A 27,846-nucleotide genomic window follows, 5' to 3' on the forward strand; every position below is an offset into this window, starting at 1 on the left:
GGGCACGGCCCGAGGCCGCCTCACGAGTTCCCGCCCAAAACCCGCCCGCGCACCGCCTCAGACCACGCCCACGGATTAGACCCCGCCCACGCGCGGGGACCCCACTCGTCGACCCCGGCCACGCCCATCCGCCCCTGTCCACGGCCCGAGACCCCGCCCACGACACCAGACCCCGCCCACGCCCCTTCAGCCGCTCGCGCTCCATCAGAGCCCGCCCACACGCCTTAAAGCTCGCCCGCGCCCCTCGGAGCCCTCCCGCGCTCCTTCAGCTCTCGCCCACGCCCCGTCACCCCGCTCAGACCCCGCTCACACCGCTCAGACCCCGCTCACACCCCTCAGGCCCTGCTCAGACCCCGCTCAGGCCCCGCCCACGCCCGCTCAGGCCCCGCCCACGCCCGCTCAGGCCCCGCTCACGCCCGCTCAGGCCCCGCCCACCCAGGCACCCCGCCCACGATCTCAGGCCCCGCCCACGACCCGAAGCACCGCCCACAGCCCGGACCACGCCCACACCCATCGGGCCCCGCCCCCGCTTTAAAGCCCGCCCGCTGGCGCGCGCCCGGAGGTGACGTGTGCGGGCGGAGCGGGGCGGAGCGGCGGGGCCGGCCGGGGACGCGGGGCTGCGGGAGCGGGCGGCGCAGGTAACGGGGGGCTCAGGGGTACGGGGTGTGCAGGGAACGGGGGATTCAGGGGTACGGGCGGCGCAGGGAACGGGGGCTCAGGGGTACGAGCGGCGCAGGGAGCGCGATGCTGAGGCAGCGCGATGCTGAGGCAGCGCGGTGTCCGAGTGACGGAGTGCTGAGGGAATGATGTGCCCTGTGAGGGAAGGCGGTGCTCGGGGTCCGGGGTGCTGAGGGAGCGCGGGTGACGGGGCGCGCAGGGAATGCGGTAGGCAGGTAACGGGAGTGCTCAGGGGCACGGGGTGCTCGGGGAATGGGGTGCTCAGGAAACTCCGCTCCTGTTTGCAGGCACGGAGCTCTCACGCTTGTGTATTTGATACAAAAAGGGACTTTCTCCAGTTTAAGAGATCCGGTGCCCCGGCCGAGGTGCTGGCGGTGCCTGTTGTGAGGCAGGGGAGCAGTCCCACGGTGTTATCGCTGCTTTCCGGGCAGCAGGAAGCGTTTCAGTCAGCCTCCAGACAACCTCGAGCAAATCCCACCGGAGTTAAGCCTGTGGTGTCTGTCCTAATCCTGTCTGGGGGCTGCTGTCAGCAAGGAAGACCAGCACAGGCTCCAATGGTTTTGTGCCCTCTCCAGTAAAAAAAATAAGTGTAGGAATTTTGATGCTTCTCTCACCTGGCAGAAGTCTGGGAGAGTGGGTGGGATAAATTTAGTGGACGCTTCTCTGGGCTGTGTGGCTATGTGCCCAGAGAAGTGCAGCTCTTAAGTTAGAGAGGGAAGGCAGGAACTGTAGTGCCAGGTCAAGGGGAATGGCTTCCCACTGCCAAAGGGCAGGGATAGATGGGATATTGGGAAGGAATTCCTCCCAGTGAGGGTGGGGAAGCCCTGGCCCAGATTGTCCAGAGAAGCTGTGACTGCTCCATACTTGGAAGTGTCCAAGGTCAGGTTGGATGGGGCTTGGAGCAACCTGGGATAATGAAAGATGTCCCTGCCCAGGGGCTGGAATGGGATGAGCTTTAAAATCCCTTCCAATCCAAAGCATTCCTCTTTTCTCCTTGTAGGGAAGGGCGTTTCCCTGGACACAGTCTCGTACTGTGCCTCATTTTTGCTAAATGGATGGCGACTGGGTGTAAGGAACACTTGTAGGTGTAGTACAATGAAAATAAAACCTTTAGAGAAAACAGATGGCAACCTGCCTCCTCTCTCATTTGAGCTCTGTGGAAATTTTGCAGCTGGAAACTGCTGAGACCTTGCTGGGGCTTCACTGGCAGTTGTTCTTTTAACCTGTAGTTTTACTACTTCAGAGGTAGGCTAGTCTTAATATATAGTGATCTCAGTCTCAAAGCAGAGCAGAAGAATACAGGTAAATACTTTCTGCATTCACTCCCAGATGGAATGGAGTCGTGATCTGATTCCTCCAAGGAGCCAGTTGAGCTGTGAAACTTTGCATTTTTGTGGTAACTGTATGTATTGGGAAGCGTAGAATTTCAGGAGCGGGTTTGGTATTATATTACTGCTGGAAAGGGGAGCCCTGTGCACCTCTTTTCCATCTGTCTGCTTGTCTGTTTTCCTTGCTCCTCAAGTGCAGGTGTAAGTGGTGGTGTGGTGGGCTGGATTCACGTGCCAAACCCACCAGCAATTAGCACCATATGGAAATGGAATCCATGGAGCTGAGTGTCTGTACCTGTGCATCCAACAGGGAGAGGCAGGCCCGCCCATTAGGCAATGACAGGGATCAAAATTAATTAAGCTGCTCCTGAAAGTGTTCCCTGAGGCTGCACTTCACTGGAGAGGCCTGGTGTTTGTGGTTTGGCTTTTTGGTGGCGTTTGTTGTTTTGTCGTGGATGTTTTTGAGATGAAAGCTGTGCGCTACTCCTTATTTCTGGGTGTTCCTAATATCCTCAGCCTCTTCCTTCCACTCTTTCCCAGTAAAAATATTTTCGTTCCTTGAAAAAGTTTCCTTTTGGGTGCTGACCAAACTGGTACCTGTGAAGGGTTAAAAATGTAGAACTGGGGCATTTTTAGAATGCTGTCTGTGGTGATTTTCACCCGTAACTCCACGGGAATCATTGCTGCAACAGATGTTCTTGTTTAGAGAAGAAAAACAGTTTTTGCTAAATGTAAAGGTGGGAGTGCTAACAATAAATAAAGAAATCACAAAGAACAGGTGGATAAAGAATTGAAACAGATGTAGGAAAGAAGGAATTACTCTCAGTTGCTCACTTTTGGCCTGAATTGTATTTTAATAGCTGTTTCTCACAGCAGAAAGCTCTCTGTCCAAAAGACAAAAGGTGAGACTGTTGGCAAAAATTTATATTGGTTGCATGCAGAGAATTTTTTTTTTTTAACATAAACAATTTTCTTTCCCTCACTAAGACTACGAACAATTAACCTGGAAAAACATCACTTTTGTTTATTGTGTTATTTTAAAGTCTGTGTTAATACAGCAGTTTGTACTTAGTGGTAATTAGTGGAGAATAAATGCTTCTCCTTGTAATGTGCAAGACTTTTATATAAACCTTTGTGACATAGATTAATGGCTTAATTGCAATGTTAAAATACTACTTCTGGGACAAATGCTGAATTTCCAGACCTTGGTGTGGTTTGGTTTTAAACGCTTTTTGCCATGTGGCTCTTGCCCCTGCCCTGAACCTGCTCTGCAGTGTACCCATCCCATTGTGTAGAACTCCTTTCCTGGAAGCATTTTCTTTCAGTTCCTTTATTAAAATTACTTATGCTGGATCTTACTGCTGTCTCTGTAGAATTTTTCTTCACAACTTCTCACAGGGAAGATAACTTGCCTGTTATTGTTTTGTTAGAAACGGCAGCATAAGCTTTAAGAAGTGACTACATCCAACATTCCAGGTGGGTCTCAGCAGTGCAGAGCTCAAGTTAAATATTGACTTGTGTAGGACTTTGGTCTTGGGTAATCCCTGCTGAAGCTGCAGCCAGGAGAAAGGTGTTATGGCAAAGATAATCACTTTAAACCACCCCCTGCCAAACTGAAGCCGATCTGGCTGCGGGGAGTGGTCCCAGAGGAGGCTCAGAAACCCCTCATGGTGTCCCCATGCCCAGGGCTGGGAGTCTGCATGATGTGAGGAGACAGCCACGTCTGTACCTGGTGGTGGTGACAGCCCCAGTCTGTGTCTCTGTAGCGAAGTGACCGGAATGTGGGGTCTCCCTGGTGGTGCCAAGTCTGGTGGTCTGTTGTAATCTTGCTCTTATTTGTATTTAACCGTCCCTTGAGCTGGAGGGAATTGTGTGTGCCAGGAGCCCAGCTGGCAGGAGGTCTCTGCTCTGGGACCATGGCTCCTACTACAGAAGGCTCTTTGTGCTTTATAGACACGTGATCCCTAGAAAAAATAAACATTTCTCATTCTTGCAGAGATTTGCTCTCAGATATGAACTAAGCAATAACTGTTTCAGCACTTTCAGCCTGCTCCATCCCTCCTTCCTTGTGTCGTGGGCTTTCCTACAAAAGTCTAAAATCTGCTTGCTGAACTTCATTGGAAATAGAGTTCCTCTGGGACTGACAAGATAAATTTTGTTCTTGGTGATGTGGTGTGTATCGTTCTTGACTGCTTTGCTGTGGGGGGCTCAGCAAGCAACACAGAGTATAAAGAAAACTCATTTTTCTCTAGCTAAGAGGCTTTTTAAGAGGTGGGAGGCATCTTGGACTTTATTTGCTTGTGGGGAACAGGATTTTCAAGCTAATCAGAAGGTTTTAACAAAAAAGAACATCCAGTCATCTATGGTGCTTTAGGTAAAAGAATTTTGGCATCCTTTAATAGTAAAATACTTTGACCTGTCTATACCTGGGGGAATAAGTTATTTTATATCTGTGGTAAGTCTGTTTTCTGTCAGAATCTGGTTCTAGGAAGATTTTTCTCCTTGTTATTGGAAGAAGGTTGTATATGTCATGTGTCAGCTTTGTTTACTATAAACTGAGGTTTCGATGGAAGAAACATTTTGTTTTAGATGCAGGATTGGGTTGATTACTCCTGCTTTTTAACTTTATATTTTTGAAACCATTTCCTTAAGTGTGATGGGTGTGAACTGAAGAACCTGTAGAGTAAAAAGTGGCTCGACTTTTTAGCATTCCTGTCAACTTTCTCCAGGTTGTGAATGCGGTGTAGTGGTGTGACTCACTGTCAGGTGTGTGTCACGGATGTGTGGTCTGTGTGGTCGTCTGGTGTGACTGAGGTCAAGGTTTAGGCTGAGCTCCAGATGGTGGCCAGAGGATTACTCTGAGAGCTAATTACAAGGCTTCTTTGTGTAAGTCTGAATAGTTACATCACAAAGATATTTCTTTAGTGATTCATCAGGCAGTTTAGTGGGGGACATAGCCCACAAGTTTTTAACTTTCTGATGGGGTGTGTTTTGCCCTTAGCCTGCCTAGCCTGTGTTGAGCTGTACCCCAGCACGTGCAGGATGTTTTAATGGGCATTCCTGACTCTGCCAATGGGATCTGTGGCATTTCTGAAATCTGGGTGTCTCTTTTTCTCTGCATGTGTGCCCTACATTTCTCCTCGCATCCATCTCTGGAGCAGGCGAGCCGCTGTGGTGTGGGCTGTGAACAAAGGCCTCTGCCTGTGGTTTATTGAGGCGTGGTCTCCCTTGAGTGAGCAAAGGCTATTTGTGAAGTTCCCTTGGGGAGAAGGTGGTCAGGAATCCAGCCTTGGAGCCGAGCAGAGGGGAGTGCAGCAGTGTCAGCCTTGGTGTCACTGTACTGGGTCAGCTGCTGGTGGTGGTACTGTCAGAGAGGGTCCTCTCTCCTGCAGAAGGGTGTTAGCGAGGTCACCCGACAGCAAATTGCTGAGAAAACATTCATTTTACTTCATTGGTTTGTTACTGTTGCCAGGAAACACCTTGTCCGCATTTCAGAGATTTGGGAGTTTTGGTTGCTCCTATCTTAGCTCAGCAGATTTGCCCTACAACTCATGGATAAAGGGTGTTGTCCCCAGCATCTGCATCTCCGTATCAGTGTGCCAGCCTGTTTTGTCAGGTTGTATTGTCACTCTCTTAGCTGGTGCCACTACAGTTGTGACCTTTGGCCTGTGGCAGGATGGCTCAGTGCTAAGGGAGATGAAATTTCCTTGCAATGTCATCCTTCCCTGTGTCTGGGCAACTCACGTATCTCTCAAAGAGGACTTTCCCACTGATGCTGTGTATCCAGTGCTGCTGCTGGCTTCAGGTCAGCCTGACACCTCCATGATGGTGGAGGAAACAGAGTGCTGGGGTCTTGTGCTGGTGGTGCCATGGACCTCAGCAGGTGGCAGATGGATAGCTGAGTCCTCATAGAATCATTTGTTTTCCACCTGTCTTCCTGAACACTGAAGTTCACCAGTGCTTGGTGTCATTGGGACACCACCTTGGAAAGGAGGATGTTTAGCAGTTGCTTTAGCTGTAGGGTTGCTGGAAGGGCTCCTGTGTCCCTGGGCACGGGTCAGTATGTCATACACCTGACACGGAGCACTGTGACCTCCCTGGTTCCCTTACAAATGGGGCTCTCCTTCAATGGGTTATTTACATTCCCCAAGGCACAGTGTCCTGTAGTTTCAGTGTGCTTGCCTGTCTGTACTGGGAGGGAATACTGGTGCTGGCTAACTGATTTAGTGTGCTCTCTGGGTAGAGACTCCTCCTGCAGCCTGGTGGGCAGAACAAGGGTGCTGGCTGTAAGCTACAAGTATTATTTTTGTGTTCAGTCATCCACTGCCTGTTCCTGTGGGCAGGAGCTCTCTGGGCAGAGATAATCCAAACTGTTGATGTGCTTCTGTGTAGTGCAGTCAAGTTGAGGAGCTCTGGACTGACCAAATGGGCAGTTGACTGAGGACATACCTGTATAGAAGCCTCCTAGTGCTTCGAGCCTTAGGGAGTGTTTGCACAGTCATTTTTCCCCTTGTCTAGGGCCAGAACGTACAGTCTGCAACAGAAAGTCATAATGATGTCTCTTAAAAGGATTTGTATGGGTTTTCCTTTGCTTTGTCAGGGAATAGCTGACCTTGGGGCCAGCCACGAGCTGGCTGCTTTCCTGTGTTTCTGAACACACTGAAGCAGCAAAGATCAGTCCCCAGAATCTCTGTGAAATTTGGTCAGTACCCTTTTCAGAACCCAGATTACCTTGAAGTCTCTCTTTGCCTTAATTTCCAAAATAATTTGGTTCTCCTTTAAAAAATCTAAACCTAAACCCTGGCTTCCTGGTTCAAGGAGTGGGAGGCTATTGTGTGCCTGACCTCAAACTGGCTGCTGCTCAAGGTTCTGCAGCATGTGATGCCTGGTGTTGCATCAGGTGATGGACGGGGGATTTTGTTGATTCCATCTTGGCCAAGGCATCTTGAACCTTCTATTTTGAGAGGCCCATATAGTTGCAGGACTGAAAGAAACACAGAGTTCAGTTTTGCATCCCATGGGCTGGTGCTGGAAGGTTGTTGACAATGGCAACAGTCCTCGCTTCTCCAGACTGTCGCTCGAACCAGGAATGGTGGTGGTAAAGAACCTGCTCAGACTCTTTGTGCTCAATGAGCTCAGTGTTTTCTTTGGAGATCACTTCATACTCCTTCATTTCCCTTCTTCCCCTGTAAGTCATTTTTCCAAGGTTGTTCCCTAAGATTTCATTTCCATCTTTTTGCTGAGACCTCACATCTCCAAGAAGGAGGTGCTGGACCACACTTGTTTTTCCATAATTAGAGGATTAAATCTTCCAGACATTCTTTGAAGCCACTGGCTATTGCCAGAGTCACCTGAAGGTGCATTAGGGACTCTTAGGAACTTGTTTATTCTCTGTGGGATGAGAGATATTCCTTGTCCCACTTTCCCTCAGGCTAGCTCAGATTATGCTGATAGCATTAGTGAAGAACACTTCCAAGTCTGATGTCACTCTACAGCAAAAGCTTAGAGGTTTGTTGAGACACTCAGCAGGCACTGGGACTTTGCAGAGTAACCCAGGAATGAAACTGCATTTTGTGGAGCAAAATGTACCGAGAGTGGTGTTTGCAGGGGGGACTGACACTTGTGTTTGAGAGAGCTGAAAGGAGGAGCTCCAAGCAGAGCTCTACACACGCATTGTGTGTGTGTGGAGTTACCTGAAGTTCAGGAGAGGTGCTTTTGAAGCCCTTTTCTTTCATCACTCTTGTCTGTATGACACCCTACTCTTCCTTTTGTAGTTCTTCCAGCAGCAAGTTGACAAGGACTGTGAGTTTGGGATATGTATAAAACCTCTCTACCTGTGGGCTTGCAAAGAGCTGTGGGACTTGTCCTGCAGATATTCCCCAAAAGGGGAAGAACCCTTGGGGAGACTTTGCATCTCCAGCAGTGAAGTGTGAAAGTGGAAATGGACGGTAGATACTGAGCTGTAATTACTGGGAAGCAGGAGTCTTTTCTGGGCTAGTGGGAACCTTGAGAGTGTGACCTAAGTAATCTGAAAGAGCTGAAGGGTTTCACTGCCTTGAGCAACTTTGTGGGTCTTTCACAGACGCTTCCAAAAGGACACAGCGCTGATAACGGGAACTGCGGGATGCGCCGCGTTGAAATTTTATCTGCCTAAGTAGTTGCTAGTCCAATTCCATTAATGTTTGCATATTTAATAAACTTCTAATGTGGGATTTTAATGAGTTGGCAGTTATCTCTGAACACCCAGCAGCGGCAGCAGTCTCAGAGTTTAGGTGGCTCTCAAATGGAGATTTCTCTCACTTAGAAGGCATGTGGCCTTTCCTTGGGCAGTCAGCACTTGGCAGGCTCTGGAATACTTTGATTTAGTTTGTACTGATGTACATCAACAGTGAATCTTTAATTTGGATGGAGCCCTAGGGTTAAGTTTTTGGGGGAGGCATCTTTTTAGAAAGACGGATGTAAGAGAAGCGACCTTGGTTAATCTCGTAACACACCATTTATCTACTTGGGATGTTTCTTGCTAGTGGTCTAATTATTTTGGCTGCAAAATGGGACTGCCAGGGAGATTGCTTCTAACGTGGTATTTGCTCATTTATGCTCCCAGTGCTTTTGCTTTGCCTTTTCAGCCTAATTTTGCAAACATGTGTCCAACTCCTCATAGTCCCAAGCAGGGTAAGAAGTGCCCTGGTTGTGCTGCGCAGTTGGACTGAAGTGTCTCTGGCGAGGAGAGGGAAGATAATCTGTCGTCAAGGGAACTGTAGCAAAATTCAGCAGAAAAGTTCAGTGTTTATGCTTTTGAGATAGACCTGAATGTAGTAAATATATGTCACTATATCAGATGTAGCAGGCAAGGTGGAAAGGGACCTTTGATAACACAGTGTAATTCTCAGGTCTGGTCTGGCACCAATACTGCTGTAAATAAGTCTCTTGCCCGTTCCCAATCTTCAGGATGAATTCTCAGTGTGCTGCTGTGGATGGTAGATGTGTAAGCTGTGAGCGTGACAAGGGTGAGGAAATAATTCCTTGCAGCCTCCTTTGAGATAAGACAGCAGTAATTCAGTAATTCACTGGACCATCAGATGGGTTTCAGGTGACCTTTCAGTGAGCTTGCTAAAAAGCAGGAAAAATTTAGTGTTTATCTGAGCAGTATTTTAAATTGAAGTTCTTTTTATATCTCCAGAACACCAGTTTGGGAGGAACAGCACAGAGAGTTAAGGACAAAAACTGATGGACCATTACATCTTCCGAAATGAGCCTTTTCACACTTTCCTACTGGAAAATAGCATGTCCTGAAGGTGAGTAGGTTTGGTGTGTGACAGATGAGTGGCCTGATGTCTTGGGCCTTGACCAAAGGCCGATCCACCCTCACTCCAGCTTGGCCTGACACTGCCTCTCTGGGCTGGCACAGCCCATGGCAACTTGCTTGTGAAAGTGTGTATTTTATCACCAGGAGAAATAGGGAGGAAGTAGGGAATATTTTCCACTAATGAATTATCATTGATTTGAAGCCTTTGAAAAAGCTGGAGTGCTTAGTGAAGGAGGTGAGCCATTGGGAACATGGATATTTTCTGGTGAGTGGAGGAAACGTAGGTGTTTTGTTTGCAGCATGAGAAAGTAAAGCTTGTAAGACAAACTTTGGTTTAGTTTGGCAAGTGTGTTAAATTACATAAGGCATTTCCGAGTTTTGTTCCAGTTGTACCTCAAATGATATTTTCAGTGTTCAGAAGAGCTGAAGAGGAGTGCTTGCTATCAAAGATGGTAAAGTAATTTCCCCAAAGTAAAGAACATAATGCTTGAATGAAATTAAATCAGAATTGTATTTTGTAGCATTTGTGATATCTTTTATGTTATTTTTGTACTCAACCCCTTAGGGCTGTAGGCAGTGACCATCCAGTTTTGTTTTAAAATCCTTTAATAACAGAAATCAAACTGGGAAATGTTACATAAGTCCTGCACTCAACATTGAAATAAAACCAGCATTTCTGAGACTGTTAAGGTTTAAAATATCTTGGTTCAGACTTTACTCTCACTTTAATAAATAACGTATAAAAGGAAGTCATGAGCTATGTAGGCCTAAGTTTTCCTACTTAGCAGCATTAATTCTGATTTTTTAAAATTAGGCTAATAAATTCGCTTTTCTGATGGCTACTTTGTTAATAATTATTTTTTCTATTTTTTGGCGTGAGCCAACTAGCAGCTCTGAACTCAAAGACAATAGTGGAATGTAAATGGTAAAAAATAGGTGGTTGTCAGTTGTCATTCTGTCTGCACAGAAATAGCTTGAAAATGTTCAGCACTGGTGTCACAGGCCTTTAGTACATAAACGCTTTTCCATGTGAGGGAAAAATCCCAGTAGAAGTTCAGCCTACAGTGAAGTCTTCATGTGTTTTTGTAGATTTGAAGCTCATTAGCCATGTGAGTTCCTTGAACATTTGTATATTTGGCAGCAGTGTGAGCCTCTCAGGAGTGTAGGAGTTGACAGGTACAAGAGGATGCAGTGTCAGGGGATCTTACTTGTTGAAGAAGAAAAGTCTTGTGGCTGGAGAGAGAAATACTGTTCACATTCACTGGTGCTCTTTGGTGTCTGGTATGATCTGCACAGTTCTGCATAAAAGGATGGAAACCTGAAAGCCCCAAAGCAAGAGGTGTGACTAAGTTCTAAAAGGTCTCTTGTCTTTCCTAAGTGCCTGTGTTTTCCAAGTGTCCTCTTCAGATGTTATCTGTGAACCTTTTGCCAAAAACCCTCCTAAAGCTAGGGAGTCTCACTGGGAAATTCTTATTCTGGTGTAGTCTGTGTTTTGCTGTTGTGTGGATGAGCAGAAATACTTTCTCTGCCTTTTGCTCTCTCCTTTCCTGGTCTGTAAAAGGTGCGACTTTAATCTGTGGAGAAAGATTGTGCAACAGGGTGAAGAGAGGGAGTGAAAAGAGGATATTTTTTGCTGTTCTAAGGCTTCTTTGTTCTCAGAGGTCAGGAGGAGCTGAGCTCCAGTGATTTCATACACTCTCCTATTACCTGTTCTCATGCTGGCCATAAGCCTAAAGGGATGGATCCTCCTCTGGATGAGTCATCAAGTAAATATCAGGCTGTGCTGGTATTCCTGCTCTGAGTACTTGTTCCTATTTCTTGTGTGTTGTTTACTCTCTGTTTTCTTAGCTGCTATCACAACCCCAGCAGATTTTGTCAGCACAAGGACTTCTCACGGTGTGCAGCTGGGGAGAGGTGCCTGCACTGGAGCCAGGAGCTGTTCCAGCCTTGTTCGAGGAGGGATTTTCAAGAGTAGCTGGGAAATACTTGGAGATATTTCCAGTAAAACAGTTCTGGTTCTTGGCTCTTGATCAGAGGCGTCTTGCCAGGTGGCCTGTGGGCTGGATGTGGTGCCTGCTCTGGCTGCATCCCTCCTGCAGGACAGGGCATGGGAGGAAGTGCATCCCATGGGAGCACACGGTGTTCAGAGCTGTCACTGGAGCCTTCAGCACTTTGTTCCTGCTGGGCTGCTGCGGGGAGGGCTGGAGATCTGTGAGCTGTGCTTCTCCAGCAGCTGCTGCAGCCAGAAGTGGCTCAGGAATGATTGTAGAATCCTGGAACCATGGATTGGTTTGTGTTGGAAGGGACCTTAGAGTTCATCCAGTTCCACCCCCCGCACCACTCACTAGATCAGGTTGTTCAGGGCTCCATCCAGCCTGACCTTGACCAATTCTGGGGTGTGGAAGCCACAACCTCTCTGGGTAACATATGATGACATGGTGCATCTCCTGGAGGAGATTTGCAGCTTCCATGGGGACAGGGACAGGGTGCTTCAAGTGTGTGTGCTCACTGGGAAGCTCTACTAGCAAGGGACAGGGGCATGTTGCTCACTAGCCCACCTGTGCATCATAAGGCTGACTTGCAGTGTGCACATGTTCTGATACTGGATAACCACTGGGTTTTGTCTGGAGTCTGGATTTGTCTGTTTTCCATGTGGAGATTTGACTCTGTCAGGCTTCTATCCTAACTATAAAACCTTGGATAGGTGTAGAGGTCCCTGGTAGGTTCTCTCCTTGCCTGTCTGCCCCAGCATGTCGTCACTTATGGGATTTGAAAATGCCTTTGTGTTTGTGGATTAAATTCTTGTTTCATTAGGACAAAAATATGCCATCAATTTAACCTGCATCTTGACAAAATACAGATGGTTTGAACCTTGGGCAAAAACTGGATGATGCTGCCCAGCCAGAATCAGTTTCCACCCTTATTTTCTCTGGGAGAGGGAATGTTTCCGGTGCTGGGTGGCTGAGACTGTTCTGGGGGAGCTGACCAGGCCATTGGAGGTGAGAGCTGTGGGGCAGAGCTGCATCAACTTCTGGTTACATCTTTATTGTACTAAAACTTCCTTCAGGGCTTTGCTTATTCCCTTCTGCCAAGGAAAGCTGTCCCAGCCACCTCCAAGGACACTTAAGGAAGTCCAGCTAATTGTGGGCTTCTCTCTCTTTCCTGGCGATCCCGAGGGTTCCATGTTATAAACTGCAAGCCCAGTAGGTGCTGCTGAGCTGTGGCACAAGCAGTGAGAGCAGCCTGACACACCAAGTTTCCTGTAGGAAGATCCCTGAGATTCATCCCCGCATGGAATTTACAGCCGGTGTTGCAGCAGTGGATTTGACAGCTTGGCTGCTGGATGTACGTGGGCTTGCTGGGATGTTCCAGCTGCTGTGTTGGGAACCATTTGTTTTGCTTTAACTGGATGTGAAGTATCACCACTGAGGCCTGATGGATCCCCTTAATGGCACAGTGTACAATCAGCATCAGCCTGAGGCGAGCTGCTCACCCACTGCACTGTTAATTAACTTGCCATGAACAAAACTTCAGGAATTCCTGGTCTGGGACCTTTCTATGCCAGGAGTCGTCTGTAGCCCAGTTTAGTTAGAAAGTGTCCAGACTAAAACCACTGCACACTTTTATTTTATTAAGATCTGCTGTTAAGAAAATAATTTTTGCTAAGCAGAGCACTTTAGGCTGACATTTAGTGGAGGAAATACACTGTAAAAACCTGTAATCACACTGGAGGGAAAAGGAGACATTGCTTCAGATTCCCATGATGTTTTTTCCAGCTGCCTGAGTAAAACAATTCTATTTTCAAGATATACTTATCCCACATTTAAATATTGTGTGGATGCATTTAAAAAATGTTTGATTATGTTCTGATTATGTGTGACTTTTGGATACTGATTAATAGATACAGGTGCAGCAATAAAGGAACTGTAAATGTGCCAGGTAGCGTTGCTTGTCTGCAGGTCCCCTTATCAAATAAGATTATATTGTTTCTCAAGCACATTGCACTTGCCATCTTGAAGCAGAATTACATTTCTATTAAAATAATGTTTGCCCAGTGCTTCCAGGTAAAGGAGAATTCAGCATTACTCATAAGGACCACAATCTACTTTTATTTAATTCATTTACCACTTGGCTTGGTCTCCATTCTCTGGTGCCCGAGCATTGCATTGCCTGCTATTTTGGAGTAGCTGTGTTTGGAAAGCTGCTCAGTTTTTTGTGTTCTGATGTCTGTTACCACAGGTTTTTTTTGCCTTGAGATCTAACTACTGTCTTTGAGTTGATGCATCTCTTTTAATCTCAGCTTTAATCTCTGGTTTTCTCTTTTTCGATTTACACAACCATGGTAAAAGCAACCAGGTTATCCTGGGGTCAGTTTGAGGATAACAAATTCCTTCTCTCCTTCCTTAAGCCCCAGTGCAAATGAAGAAAGCTAAATGTACTGGCTGTTCTTCATGCCTTTTTGCCCAGCGCAGAAGCAAATTAAGCTATTTTGACCTTTCTCTGACACTTGTAGTCAGTGAAGATGAGGGCAAAGGCTTTGTAAAAGTAAATGAAGTCGGTATTGTTTTTTCTAAAATTGTTATTGATGCACTCTAGAGTGCTTTAATTAAAGTCCCAGCCTGTGAAGGCAAGTGCAGGCAATCTCAGCTGCTATTTCATCCACCTTCAGTGGTTTGTCCATCTTTGAAGTGCCCTGTGACAGAGGTTTGAGGTGGTGGCTCTGAGTGGGTAGCACACACCTTTGGTGAGCTCTGTCCTGCCCTTCTCCTGTCATTGCTGGTACTGCCAGAGCATCACCTGGGTGGAGTCTGAGCTGAGCTGGCTGAAATCAGGGGCCCTGCCACTGGTGCATGACATGGAGCAGAAAAGGGCTCACAATAACCTGGACGGTTTCAGAGAATCCCAGAATGGTTTGGGTTGGAAGGGACTTTAAAAATCCTCTCATTCCACCCCCTGCCATGGGCAGGGACACCTTCCACTATCCCATCCAACCTGGCCTTGGACACTGCCAGGGATCCAGGGGCAGCCACAGCTTCTCTGGGCACCCTGTGCCAGGGCCTGCCCACCCTCACAGGGAAGGATTTCTTCCTAAGATCCAATCTAAATCTCTCGTTTTTTAGTTTAAAACCATTCCCCTTTGTCCTTGCATTGTCCATTGCAGCTGTAGCTTAGGAAGGAAAGGAGTATGCGTAGTTTACCACCCCAAACCCGATTGTGTGCTGCTACTTTGTATTTTTCTGTTGTACTTGAAAAATGGAGCTTTGTGCTCTTAAATGGTTGTGCTCTCTCCTGAGAGGGCAGGTAAGAAGGGGAAAACTTAATGTTTGTTTGACAGAATGTTGCAGCAGTAGCAGAGGATGTTGCATCTCAGTCCAGATCATTTCAGGTCTAGCAGAACTCCTGCTTACACTTTGCATTCCTGCTTCTCTGCTGTGTATTTCCTAGACAGCTGTGCTTGCACCGGCTGCCTTATCTCAAAGGTGATTACACTGGTATCTTTATTTGCTCTGCCCTGTGCTGATACCAGCCCTCAGCCAGCCCTCTCTGTTTCCAGCCCTGGGATGGGCAGAGTGGAGGCTGCAAAATGAGCTGGTGCTTAATGCTCGTGGCTGGGAGAGTGTTGATCACTGAGAGCCTGGGCAGCATAACTTAGTGGTGGACTCAAACTGTGGTTGCTTGTCTCAGGCACAGACTGCAGGAAATGGAAACCAGCCCCGATTTTTCCCTGATAGAAGAGTTTCCAGACAGGTTATATGTCTCCAAAGTAAAGGCTTTCCTGGATGTACTTCTCTAGAAAGTCATAATACATTTATGTAGCATGCTGTCTCTTGCAGTTAAAATGATTGGCAGTTTTTGGGAAGTGCCATCTGAAAAAATGCAAGGGATTTGTTTTCTCACAGCACAGTACAGAAAATATCCCTTTGCTGTTTCCCCACCAGAAATGGCACAGCTCTGTAACGGAGTAAGGGGTAGGTCACTGCAGTTTGCATTTTGCTTTACTCTGAAAAGAGCTCATCCCTTCAGAGGTGCACATGGTGTTGTTCAAAAACTGCTTCTGCCATCAGCCAAACCAAATTTGTGATTGCAATGCTGCAGAAACCCATTTGCATCCCTTAAAGAAATTAATGGCACCATGGTGTTGATACTGGACATTGGGCGATACAAAGTAAAGGTCAGAGTTTGAGATGAGTGCACCTAAAAATTCCTCTCCTTTGGCTAGGGTGGCTGAATGTGATAGTTTAGATTAAAACAGGCCAAGAGAGCCATTTTGAAAGCCAGCTTTTGAAAGCCAGGCCTTTCAACTCCATGCCTTAACTAGTGGATGCAATTATACATTTCATTGGTGTGTAATACTTACTGAAGTTTCTGTTCTTAAGTATGGTAAATGCTTTTGCATAGTGCTTAAAAGGATTGCCAAAAATTCTATCTTGCACAAGCAATAACTCTGTTTTAAGGTTGGATAGAAATTTAGCTTATTGTGAGCTCTTGGAATGAATGCTGTCAAGTGAGCTTTTCTGAATTGTCTTAACACTGAAGGATTTTTATACAAGAAGTTCATATATATATATATATTTATATATTTATATATATGTAAATGGCTGGAGATATGTCCGGTAAAAATGGGCAATTTGGTTAAAGCAGGAGTTTGAGGAAGCGTTAGAATGGTTGCCTGGGGCTTCAGTATGATTTTGCAGTGCTCTGGATGGTTAATACAGAATAGACTAACTGCTAGGACAGAGAAGCCCAGAATAATTTTCCTTGTCCCAGTTAAGTCAAGAACTATTAGAGCAGTGGAAATAAGGTTTCGACAAGAGGGGAAGAAAGGGTGAGGGACGTGTCAGCTCTCAGTCTTGGTGGTGAGAGGGGAGAGGACCAGAAATTGGAATGGAAGAAGGGTGAGTAGCAGTTACCAGTGAAAATAGACTAATGTTGCATGTAAGTGCATTAGGAATGATTTTCATTCCTTCTGGTGCTTTTTTTTTAAAAAAAACCCCAAAGTATATGAATAGTTGCAGTAAGACATGGAGGTCAAAGGAATATGGGATTTTCTTTGACCTGCATGTTTGTCAGGAAAGGCTTTTTCTCTGCTTTCAAACCTGATGTTTGGGCCATTTTAAGTCATTTCTCTCCATCCACATCCCTCCAAACCGTGCTGCACTGGCCATGCAGGAGTTTGACCCTCATCCCATGGCTTTGCTGGTGCTGGAAGCAGGGAGGGCACAGCAGCTCAGAGGCTCCAGTAAACCCTGTTCACTGTCTAGCTCATACTTAAATGTTTGGAGGAGCGACATCAAGTACTATTTAAATGTACCTTCCCCACCTTTTCCTAAGGTATATTTCTCTCCTGTCATGTGTTGAGGTGTTGGATTGCGACACTGCAGTAGAAGTAACATTTCTGAGCAGAATATTGAAGGACCAAGATCTTGACAGGGGTCGTGTGAGAGGAATCTTTAACCTTCTCTCTGCAGCACCCTGGGGTGGTTCACTGGGTTCACTGGGAGTTACTCAGGAAGCAGAATTTCTAGTCTCTTTTGGGATTGCAAGTGTAACAAGACAACTGGGAGGAATGAGAAGGTGTTGTGGTGTTAGACAACAGTCCCACATGCAGCTGCAGCTGTGAAGGCTGTGTGCTCAGTAGCCATGAGCAGGAGCCATTATGTTTTCTGGCTGATGGCCTTCTAGCCCAAGATGACAATCAATAACTGAGCTGTAAGAAGAAATGGGCTCCTTGCTAAAGGAGATCTTCTGCTCTGCTCTTCTTTGCAAGAAGCTAACTCAGCATTGTGCTTGAGGATTGATCTTCAGGGCTAATTTCTGGTAGTGCTTTATCTTTATTCTCCTATCAGCAGTCTGGCTTCAGAACCCTCCAGACCTCATTCCATTATTCCCTTGGCCAAGGGAGTGTCGAATGCAATACTCCTGAGCAGTTCATTCGACCGTGCTACCCTGCCCTTTGCCCATCTTTGGGATGACCACAAACGGATGGACCAGTGTGTTCAGGCTTGCAGGAGACACTGCAGGGCCTAGAGAATATACTTCTACCCATTCTGAGCTGATGATGTGTCTGGAGCAAGAGGAACTGTTCCCACACTTGGGTAAAAATACAATCCCTTCCCTCACTCTCTCTGGTTGGTATTTTGCAACATCAAGGTTAATTTCTGTGGTTTTCAGGTTAAAATACATATGTTCCTGTGTAGTTGAGATTCCTTATCTGTACAATACATTTGCTTTTAAAGTACTGAGAGCAACAAGCCTGTTTCTGCAATGCCTCCCTCCCCGTGGAGCACGTGGGAAGGAAGAGGTTTGATCAACCTGTTTGTTACAGAGGAGAGTAAAGGCAAACCCAGAGGGGAGGCAGAAGGGACCATCAAGTGTTCTTTTTTTCTCTGCAAGCTCCTCTCATGTGCTGAAGGAAATTGTTCTTCTTGTCATCTCAGATGATTATATTCACAAAATCTGACCCCGAAATATCATCCCTGTATTAGACACTGACCATCTACAGTCAGAGTCTTATTTTGTGCCTTTATTTTGATTACCTTTGTTACCTCGGGCACTTGGCAGGAGCAAAAAGCCTCATCATTCTGATTGCTTCGGTTTCCCAAGATGTCTTTTGAGAGAAAATGTTTCCTGAGCTTTGTTGCAACCTCTTAAGTAGAATTTGGTCTTTCTGGGAATCATGTGAGATCAAGTGATTGCCTGGAGCAAGGGAAGGTACTGAAGCTGCAATAGCGAAGACCTTGATATCAAAGGCCACCTGCTACTGCTCTCCATCCCTTCAGCCTTGAATTTACCAAATTATAAATTCACTTTGTCTTCCAATGGAATGGCTGGCAGGTCCTCAGCAGGTGAACTGGGCAGTTTCTCAGGGATTAGTTCACATTTGTGTGCCAGCCAGAAATTTCCTCCTGCATAAACTTTTGTCTCGAACTAATACTGAATTGTCTTTTGGCCTTCTTTCTGGGTGCTCCTTTTACTATTTTCTTGGTCTTCCTGGTGTCAGTCAACAAGTCCACGTCAGCAGGTAGCTTTGACTTTCAGGTTTGCAACCCAGCTTACACGGGCACCTGGTAGGAGTAGAAATTACTGTCCCACTGTAGAATTCTAATAGTTGTCTGTTTTTTCCCAAACCTTGGTTTATTGATCAGCTTGTGTAAAGAATTTCTTATGAAAAACTTAAATGAACTCCTGAACACTTTCTGGTTGAAGAAAATGGAGAAAAATATCTTATAAAGTCTGTATTGATGTGGCTGAACTAAACACACACAACATTGATTAACCTGGGTCTTCTGCTCATGGTGTGTATTTTCTTTACTGTGCTCAGTCAGAAATGCATTCCTAGCAAGCTGAGATTGTATTTATGGAGTGAACTGTGTGAGTGTTGTAATACTCATGAAAAAAATCTTTGCTAGGACCACTGTCCACATCCAGGCCTGCAGGGCCGTGATCCATCTCTGGTGTTCTGGCCACATACCCTTGTGGCCTTTCCTCACCTTGGATCTACAGCATAAAGGACAGAGCATCTTTTCGGTCATTTTGCTTATAAGCAGCTTTAGTAGTTTAGTCTAGAATAGCTGTTCTAACATTTTTTCATTTCAGCCTCAACACAGATGCAGCCCCATCCATGCTGTGTAGGTTCAGGTATTGCAGTATATGCAGGTGACATTGTTTTTTCTTTGGTTTGTTTTGTCTGCTGTTTGGCACAAGAGAGACTCCCCTGGCCCCCCTGCTGCCAGCAGTTACAGACAGTTGCCAGTCCCCAGTGGGAATAAGTATTTCCAGCCAATATTTACAGCTGGTTCTGTCCTGGAGGGATGGAGCTGCTGCTGTCAGCTGGAGGTGAAGGAGGTTTCCTTTTGACTCTCCAGCAAGCAAGGTGTAAAATGCAGCTCTGGTGGTGGCTGGAAGAAGGTTTTGATGTTTTTTTTTTATGGCTCAAGCTATTTAATGTGTCTGTGCTTTCCTCTGAAGCAGAGGGTCCTGGTCTGGGGAGTGTCACCTCAGTCCTGGTGAGGAGAGAGCCTCCCTGGCACAAAGCATGACAGGCTGAGCTCCTGGGGTGTTCTGTGAGTCTGTCCAAGAGCTGCTTCCTTGGAGTGTTCTCCCTTCTGCAGCCTTGGTACAATACGAGGGTGAGGTCACCAGCCAGCGTTTGGTGAGAGATGGGACTGCTTCCCTTACTCAGTGCCATCCATCTTGTATATTCAGAGTGAGTTCTCATAAGAAAAAATGCCATGGTTGTGTCACAGGAGATTGCAGTTACAGTAGAATCATGTCATAATGTGTAAATGTTTAATGTTTCCTGTCATTTGAGTAGCAGGGCACACCAGCATTTTCCTTGTCATCTGTATCTTTTTAGTGTTGGACTTGGCTTCATTCTCCAAAGGCCTGCAAAGGTCATTGTTTTGCAAGGAGAAATGCCATGACATCAGCTTTTGGGAAGCTGAAAATCCAGAGCAGCCAGCAGGGACAATTGAGGTCCTGCTTTATCAGAGGTGATACCTTCCTATGTCAGGTGTGTGTGGAAGAGTCCAGGGTGCTGTCCTGGCATTGCAAGTTTTTTTCCCCAGCAGCTTAATGCAGTGAAAAAGAGAGACTTCTGGTATGTCTGTATGTGCAATGAGTGGTTGTGTTCTTGGGGGTTCATCAGGGCTTTGCTGTGGGTGTCTGTTTCCTCCTAATTTTTTTCACAAGCAGTAAACGACTTGTTGGGAGTTGCATCTCGTGGTCACTTTCTCAAATACACTCCCAGCCTTGAGGAGAGTGCAAAATATAAGAATACTAGTGTATATGTTTTTAAATCTGTTCGTGCTTTTAAAAGAGAAAATCTGTACTGATGGATGACCTTCACTTGTTGTGTGGAGATTTTCCAGAGGCTGGACAGATTTGTGGTGCACTATTCCCTACCTTACCAGTGTGTTCAGCTGGATCAGGCTCTCCTACAGGGAGTGAGGAAGGCTGAGCCAGAGGGTTTCCTGCTCTCATTCTGAGCCTGTCTAGGCAGTTCTTGGGCATAGCTGGCTTTGGGATAAGTGACATAATTCCAATAAAACAGTTATGCTGCTGGGGTAAAATCGGGGTCTAATTGAACCTTTGTGCTTGGTTTTAGTGAAGCCACGTTTCTCTTTAGGATTGCAGACTGGGAGGAAGACTAGATATGCTGGTGGAGGCAGCAGAGGAGTTGTCTGAATTTCAGCAAGTGGATATAGAAGCAGGAAATAGAGTGAAGCTTGAGGTGAGAAAGATATAAATAGGGAAAGGAAATAGGCTTCTCTCTGACGGTGGAGGGGAAAGAAGCAGATAATCAGGTGGCAATCTAAGGGAAGTAAAGAGCAGGAAAGGGAAGAAGAATGGAGCTGGAGATCTCACAGGGGTCATGGAATGCATTTATTTCTTTTTCAGACTGTTCTTGCATTTTAGGCAGGAAGAAACACCAATTAGCAACTTTTCTTCAGGATTTATTTAACCAATCTGAGCTTACTGTTTTGAGTGGGATGGGAATAACTCAAGGAAGTGATGGGGAAAGAATGATCCTGACTGGTGAGTTTTATTTGTTAGGAAAGGAGCACAGAGAGAAAGTCAGTCCTTGCAGGGACAGTTTTGCAAGAGGAACAGTTCCAGTTGGGTCCTTTCTCTGCTCCCAGGGCCTGGGGATCCATTTTTTTCAGTGTTTCCATGTGCATCTTCCTTCTGTGTTCTTGGCAGGCAGCATGATGGCTTTTGTCAGCGATCTGCAGCCCTGGCTGCTTCCTCAGGTGTGGTGCAGTAGCTCTTGTTGTCCCCTGCACTGTGTTGGGCTGTCAGAGCTGGGATCACTCCAGAGCTCCATGTGTGCTGCTCACCCTCGTGCTGCTGCCCTGAGCAGAGAGAAGGGAGGGAGCTGAGTGTGTTGCTGGCCTGTGCAGCTCTGTTTGTAGTGCCAGGTATGAAAATCTCCCTGCTTTTCTCCTATTTTATTTTTATACTTACGTTCTCACTGTGTGTCATCTAGAAATCAAAGCAGGAGTGTGCAGTTCAGCAACAGCAGCAGAACTGTGCTTACTACTAATCTGCTGCTTTGCTCAAATTAAACATTTATGGGGCCAGAGACTCCTCACTGCTCCATCTCAAATCTTTCAGCCTCCTACACTGTGATGATTCTTTTCTTTGCATTTTGATGCAGCTCCTCTAAGAAATAGAGTGAAATCAAATTATCCCCCACTGGCCTCTCTCCCCATCTTTCCTTTGTGTGCCCAGTTTGCTTTTTTCCCTTCACCAGGACGAACGGGGGGCAGCTGTTGGCAGAAGCAATGCTTTCTATTCCCTGAGAGTTGAGGTTCCCCCCCGTCTGATGGGCAGAGATGTGCCCTCAGTTATTGGTACCTGTTTCTGTTCCCTGCTCTGTTCCCAGGTGGTGTGATTGGGTAGGAGCTCCTCACTCCTGGAAGCAGGGAATAACCCAGTGCTGCAGCACACTGCCTGTCTATGCTCCAAGCTGTGTTGGCTGCCTTGGTCTCCATGGAGAGCAGTGGGATGCTTTCCAAGGCCTGGATCTCATCTGCCCCTGCTCTGTGGCCTGGAGTGAAGCCTGGGCAGTAGTTCTGTTCCTTGGGCACACCGGAGTGGAGGTAACTTCTGCAAAAGAAGGGTTGCTCCTGAGCCTTGCCAGAGGCTTTTACAGGACCTAGTGCTCCATTTTCCCTGCCAGAGCATGGTCTACTTCTTTGATTTAAGTTTCCTAGCTTAAAGCAGTGCTGCATGGATGCTGAAAGCCCACGCTCCTAAAATAGATCGAGTAGAACGAGCACTTTAGTGCTGACTCCTCTTCAGGAGAGGAGAGGAGAGGGAAGGTAACAACGAGCAGATGGCAGGTATTAGTCATATCACCTAATTTATCTGAGCACCTCAGACCCCATGGGCACAAAGGTGCTGGGGGAACCTGGAGGGAAGGAATCCTCCCAGCAAACCAGGCTGGGTGTTGGAGTTGTGCAGGGTACAGGCAGAGGGACCTGAGAAAATGAGGGGACTTGCAGCCAGATGCTAACCCAAGGACAGTTTGTTCTCAGAGAGCCCTGGCCAGAGCCTGGGCCTACATTTACCTGCCCAGTTTTCCAAGCCATTCCCTCATGTATTTGACAAGCCCTCAGAGCATCACTCCTTGGAGCTCCCATGCTTTGCTCCCTCTGCAGAAGGGGTAGAACGAAGGTCCAGTACCTGAGAAATAACTGAATTCCCCTAATTTCAGGATCAGCTGAAATGGCATTATCCTAGCTTCTACTCTAATAAACACAGGACAGAAGCTGCTCCATCTTTTCTCGTGGTATCTAAATTGCCAGTGTGCACCTTGCAGTCCAGTTGGGCTGGCTCAGCATCCCCTCCCTTCCCCAGGTCCTTGGTATCCACATGTTGGCCCTGGCCCAGCTGGCAGTGGGCTCATAGGAGAGCCTGGAGATGCTCCCTCCTGCTGGTGTGCTGGGAACACGGCATGGAAATGAAATGTAGGATCTGTACAGTCCCTTGTACAGCAGTGACTTCCAGTAAACCTGACACCACGGAGCAGGTAGGGCATGGAAGCACCTACAGAGGCAGCGTGGCAGTGCTGCACTTCCAGTTGCTTGCTCTGGCTGCACTGTTTGTATAATCATTTACTTCAAACCCAGCCTGGCCAAAAGGCAGCTGTGGGCACTGCCACAGTAGAGGGAAGGGAGGTTCATCTGTGCAGAGATGGGGTCATCAGGAATCACAGCATTGCTATGCTCTCCCTGAAGAATGGTGGTATCTTTATTTTTATTTTTTTTCCCCATTTGTTTTGGGTTTTTATTGTTCTAAATCTTCAACAGCAGAGGCTGAATGTGTGGTCTCCTCCTCTTTCTCCTCTTTCGTTTCAACTTTTTGGCAATAATTCCTAAAGAGCTGCTCTGCTGGAGTTACTTCCATCATTTTTCACACTTGTGCTGAGCCCTCTGCGGAAGCCAAGCACCCCGTGGGCCTCTGAATTACAAATACCATTTTGGTGGCACCTTGCATCCTTGGGCTTCAGCTTCTGCCAAACACCTAATGAACGTAGGAAACGAGTAAAACACTTCTGCTGTGAGCTCTGCTCTGATACCTAAGGGGTTAAACTAAGCTCTGTTTATTAGTGTTGAGCTTTAAATTGTGCCAGAGCATTTGAAAATGCAGCAGTGGACAGGGCAGCAGGCAGTGAACACCGTTAAATGACAATACTGTTCAATATTTGCTGTTAATTGAGAGAGGCAGCAGCTGCTGGTATGCAGCTTCAGCCAGAATGAATTAGTAATGAGTCTGTAACTGGGCTTTTTTTTTTTCCTGGTTTAAGGTTGCATCAGCCCTTTACAGTTCAGTAACGTGGTTGGGATAGAAATAAAAACCATAGCATGCCCTAAATTGAAGATTTTGTTTTTGTTTTCCAGTGAGTTGTCATGGAGCTTGGTGTCAGCAATGAATTTGGCAGCAGTAATAAAACTGCCTTGTATTTAAGGACCAAACTTAAAGATTTTGGTTAGCTTTTCCATGCTGTGTGGCAGCCAGTGGGAATGCAGCAGGCAAAGCAAGCTCCTCCTTTGAAAGAAAGCACTTTTGGTGGGTTCTCAGGTGTTTTCGGTCAAACAGGAGTTTTGGTTGAAGTTTCTTTGCTGGCACTGCTGCAGGTGGTGGGGTATGAGAACGTTCTGTCCCTTGCTGCAGGGGCAGGAGGAGAGGGAGCACTAATTCAGCATTTCCCTTGTCCTTTCCTTGCACTTTTGCCATGCATGTGTGTTGAGCTTAACCTTTGAAAACCTGCTGATAAGCTGTTATCAGCCAATGGTTAAAATAACAAACCCTCCCACCTTGCTGAGTTGGGATACGGACTTCCCAAGGCTTCAGAGCCTGGGGATGGAACAGGAACATCATTAATCCAGAGCAGCCAGGCTGGGGGCAAAGTTTGCTCTCTGAAGAAACCAGCCACAGCTGCTGCTTTCCCGCTGTTTATGTAACCTGCCCTGCAAGTATTTATTTTGCACAAAACGCTTTATTTTGAGCTATAGATGTTGTTATGAAAGGTCAAAACTGTGTTCTAGTGGTTTTTAGCAGATCTGAAGTGGGGCACAGGAAATGAAATTCCAGCTCAGTTGAAAACAATGCCAACAGTCCTATTGATTTCAGCACAGCTCGGCTTTCACCACAAGTAGAAGAATTTCGAAGCAAATAATGTTTTGTTTGTTCAGTTCTTTAAACAAAAGTCCATCTGCAGGGGTTTGCACTTGAATCCAAATAGTCAGAATTCTGCTGGTATTTTGGTAGGATAAGAAATACTAGATTGGAAGAATTCTTTGGGTCCACAATGGTTATGTTAAAGAGGAAAAATAAAATCCAATCAGCAGGTGTGTTTGTAACCCTGTTCCCAGCTGGGGTGATTTCTGTGCTGGCTTTTGGGTCTGTCCTGTTCACATCAGCCGTTTTCACCCAGTGAGTCAGTGCTTTTATGCTTTCTTATGGGCTTGAAGCTGCCACACACCATGCTGGCTTCTGGACCGGATTGTAGAGGCAGGAAATCTTTCAGGTTGGATGTGGGAAGCAAGTGTTAAAAGCCAATCGAAGGCTATAAAAGGTGGTGGTAAATGGAACTGCAGGAAGAGCTGAACTCCTCTGGTGCTGAAAGTCCTCTGGCCCCACAAGTCCCTTCCCGTTTAGGCACTGACCATTCCCACCTTGGCTGCCAGTTATCAAATGGTGGTTTTAAACCTGTCCTTAAAAGCTGTATTTTTTTCGTGTGAATTGCAGTAATTTATTCCAGTGGCATTTGGCCAACTTTGGGCATCTGGTGTCTCATGTTTTTTATGAACATCTCTCCAATTTTCTCTGCTGTCTCCTATATATGTATGTGAATTGTGTTTACAAGGATAAGGTATCCCAATGCATTTTTTCCTATTTTTGTGTGGTTTTGATTCTTTCAATCTTTATTATTGTTTCATATGTAGTATTGCTTACAGTGTTCGTTTTTTTAAGCAAGAAAATAAACCTTCTGTTTACATGCACCATTCCTGTCTTAAAATAGTGGTAAAAATTATAATTACTGGTTTTTGAAGCTTTTTTCATTGATTTAGTAGAACTGTGTAATTTCCTTGTGAACAAAGGCAAATATTTACATTTTTAATATATTAAAGTATAAATGATAAAGTTTGTCTAATAAAACTGTTAAAATACATGTATGTTCAGTCTAGATTTTATTTGGAAATTGTTCTGTAATTAAAATAGCTAATGCAGGGCTGTTATGGGGTCACAGAGGCTGCAAATTGGTACTTTCCTGTGCAAGAATATTGCTATATCATCATCCTCCTGTTGCCCAAATAGTCTCTGAATGGAGCCTAACCTGGACCTCACAAGCTTTTCCTTGTTGGGAATGTGGAATTAGCTGTCCTGTTTTTGTGGCAAACCAGCAAAGATAAGGAGAGACCTAAAATGAAATGACAGTGGTGAACAAAACTTAGTGTTTTTCTCAAATAGAGTTGGCCCTTGCTCCTACTTCAGCAAAAAATTAGGAATGTGCTGAACTTCCCGAACATTGGGAGTGGCCTTGAGAGCAGCTCAATTGTGGTGCAAAATGTGAGGCAGATGGTGCCACATGGATTTTTTTTTTTTTGTCTAAAGTCTCTTAATTTTGGCAAGACACTGGTGCTAGGGTATTTCTAATCCCTCAGTGTGGTAGCAGCTGGGTTGTGTCTGAAGGATATAAGGAAAACAGTATTTGTGGGTAGAGAGAAACTCTTTTAAGACCAGGTAGTTTAGTGTTTGCATTAAAGCTCTGTAATTTCAGGGTGTTGATTTATCTTTAACTTTATGAAGAGCTGGGCTAAGTCTTGCAGCCTGTGAAATTTGGGGGGGGAGCGGGACAGGGGGTGGAAAAAAGATGCAGTGGGCTCAGGACTGAGAGTCTCAGTAGTTGTTGTCTCTCTCTCCTTGCATGTTTCTGGTAGTAACAGGAATAATGATATTGTGAGTTGTATGTACGTAGGAGGACTGTAATAAGTTATGCTTTTCCTAAAATTTGCTTAAAATTAGGAAAACAAATAGCTTAGAGTTTGGGTATAAAATTAAGTGTAAAATATCATTAATAGATTACCTTGAAGTACGTTATTTTACAGGCTAATCAAATCCTGATGTAATTTTGTAATGTGGAAAGCTCTGAGCTATTTACTGGAGCTGCTTGCTTAATTTAGATTAAAATTGTACCATAAAAGGATTATAGAGTGTGTGCCTGTGCTAAGAAAGGATGTACTAAATATGTTGAGGTATTTTTCTACTCCCAGCTTCTTTTTGAGAGTGCATACTTAATTTTGGGTGTTCTCTGCTGCCTTCGAATGTGCCACATAACATCACGATGTGCTGAGGGGATGTGCTGGGCTGATCTTGGGAGCATTTTTTCAATACACTTCAGCAGGATTCTGAGCTTTCTTGTTCTTTCTAGAGAGAAGAATTCAGTGCTGGACTGTCCTAGATGTTACCCATGGTGCAGCTTCCGAGGACAGCTTGATTTCTGTGACTTGAAGAGGAGGCACATGTGCAGTGAGCCAAGAGGACATGGGCTTCCAGTGCTTCTGGAACAATGATCAGGTATCAGCAGTGTTGATATTTGGATTGTAGTAACTAGTCAGAAACTCAAAAAGATCTCAAATGATAACGTGCTCACTCCTGCAGTTGTCCTTAAATTCTAAACATGCTTCCCTTTCTAAGGTAGGGATGAGCTGAGTTCACCTCCTCGTTTTATGTTGTGTCCAGAGCCATTTCCCTGCTGTCCCTGCAGAGAACTGGTGGGATCCAGCTCCCATGGGAGTAACAGGAAGGGACAAGTGCCAAAGGGGTGTGTGCATAGACTGAGGTGAAGTTAATCTTAGTGTTTACATTTTTCTAATATAATTCGGAGTCTGAAACCATTTGAATCTATTAATTCCAGTGTATTGATGTTGTGAGGGGATAGCTTTAGGATATTATTTTCCATTGTTATAAGTACTTTTTCATGGTATTTCCCTGGTGATTGACTGGAGAATGCAGATTCTGAGAGGAATCCAGGCTGTTGTAGCTGGAGGAGGGACGCCAGCAAAGTTCCAGAAACGCAGAGATTAATGGTTTGTTTTGGATATTGCTGTTCCTAGGAATATATTATCTCTTGATTCTGTGCCATATATGCAATTCTGTAGTGTAACTACATCTATTTTATGTATTAAAACTTAAGTTGTAAAACTTGTATGTTAGCGAACCACATATATCTGTCTATATGAAGAACTGAAAAGGAGCAAACTCTATAAAAATTCCGTAAGCTTTGGGGAATTAAGTTTAGAAGAATATATGAAAAATAATTTCTTGTTTTCTTTGTAGATGCTAGCTGAAAAATCATTTATTCTTGTCTATAAAATTATCTAGAGTTTTCTTCAGTTAGTTAGCTGGATATCTGTGTAATGCAAGAAAATGTGGTTGTTTCACTCCAGGAGACTGAAAATGGTTTTGCTCTACACATTTTCTTTACGTTTGTGTGGTCTTTGTTGTACAGAGATGCTTCAT

The 27,846-nt window shown here is 45.6% G+C and overlaps 1 protein-coding gene across 2 annotated transcripts in view; it reads left to right on the forward strand.

Moving 5' to 3' along the window:
• Positions 1-602: 602 nt before the first annotated feature.
• The window catches only part of MAP3K13 (mitogen-activated protein kinase kinase kinase 13), a 68,467-nt gene continuing 41,223 nt past the window's right edge, over positions 603-27,846 (forward strand). For both annotated transcript variants that reach the window (XM_082287708.1, XM_082287707.1), the window contains exons 1-3: positions 603-638; positions 9,187-9,301; positions 26,756-26,901. The gene's annotated coding sequence lies outside the window, so the exon portion shown is untranslated. The remainder of the gene's footprint in view (positions 639-9,186; positions 9,302-26,755; positions 26,902-27,846) is intronic.

The sequence above is a fragment of the Coloeus monedula genome (genome assembly GCF_965178545.1).
Source record: "Coloeus monedula genome assembly, chromosome: 10".
Classification (NCBI taxonomy): domain Eukaryota; kingdom Metazoa; phylum Chordata; class Aves; order Passeriformes; family Corvidae; genus Coloeus; species Coloeus monedula.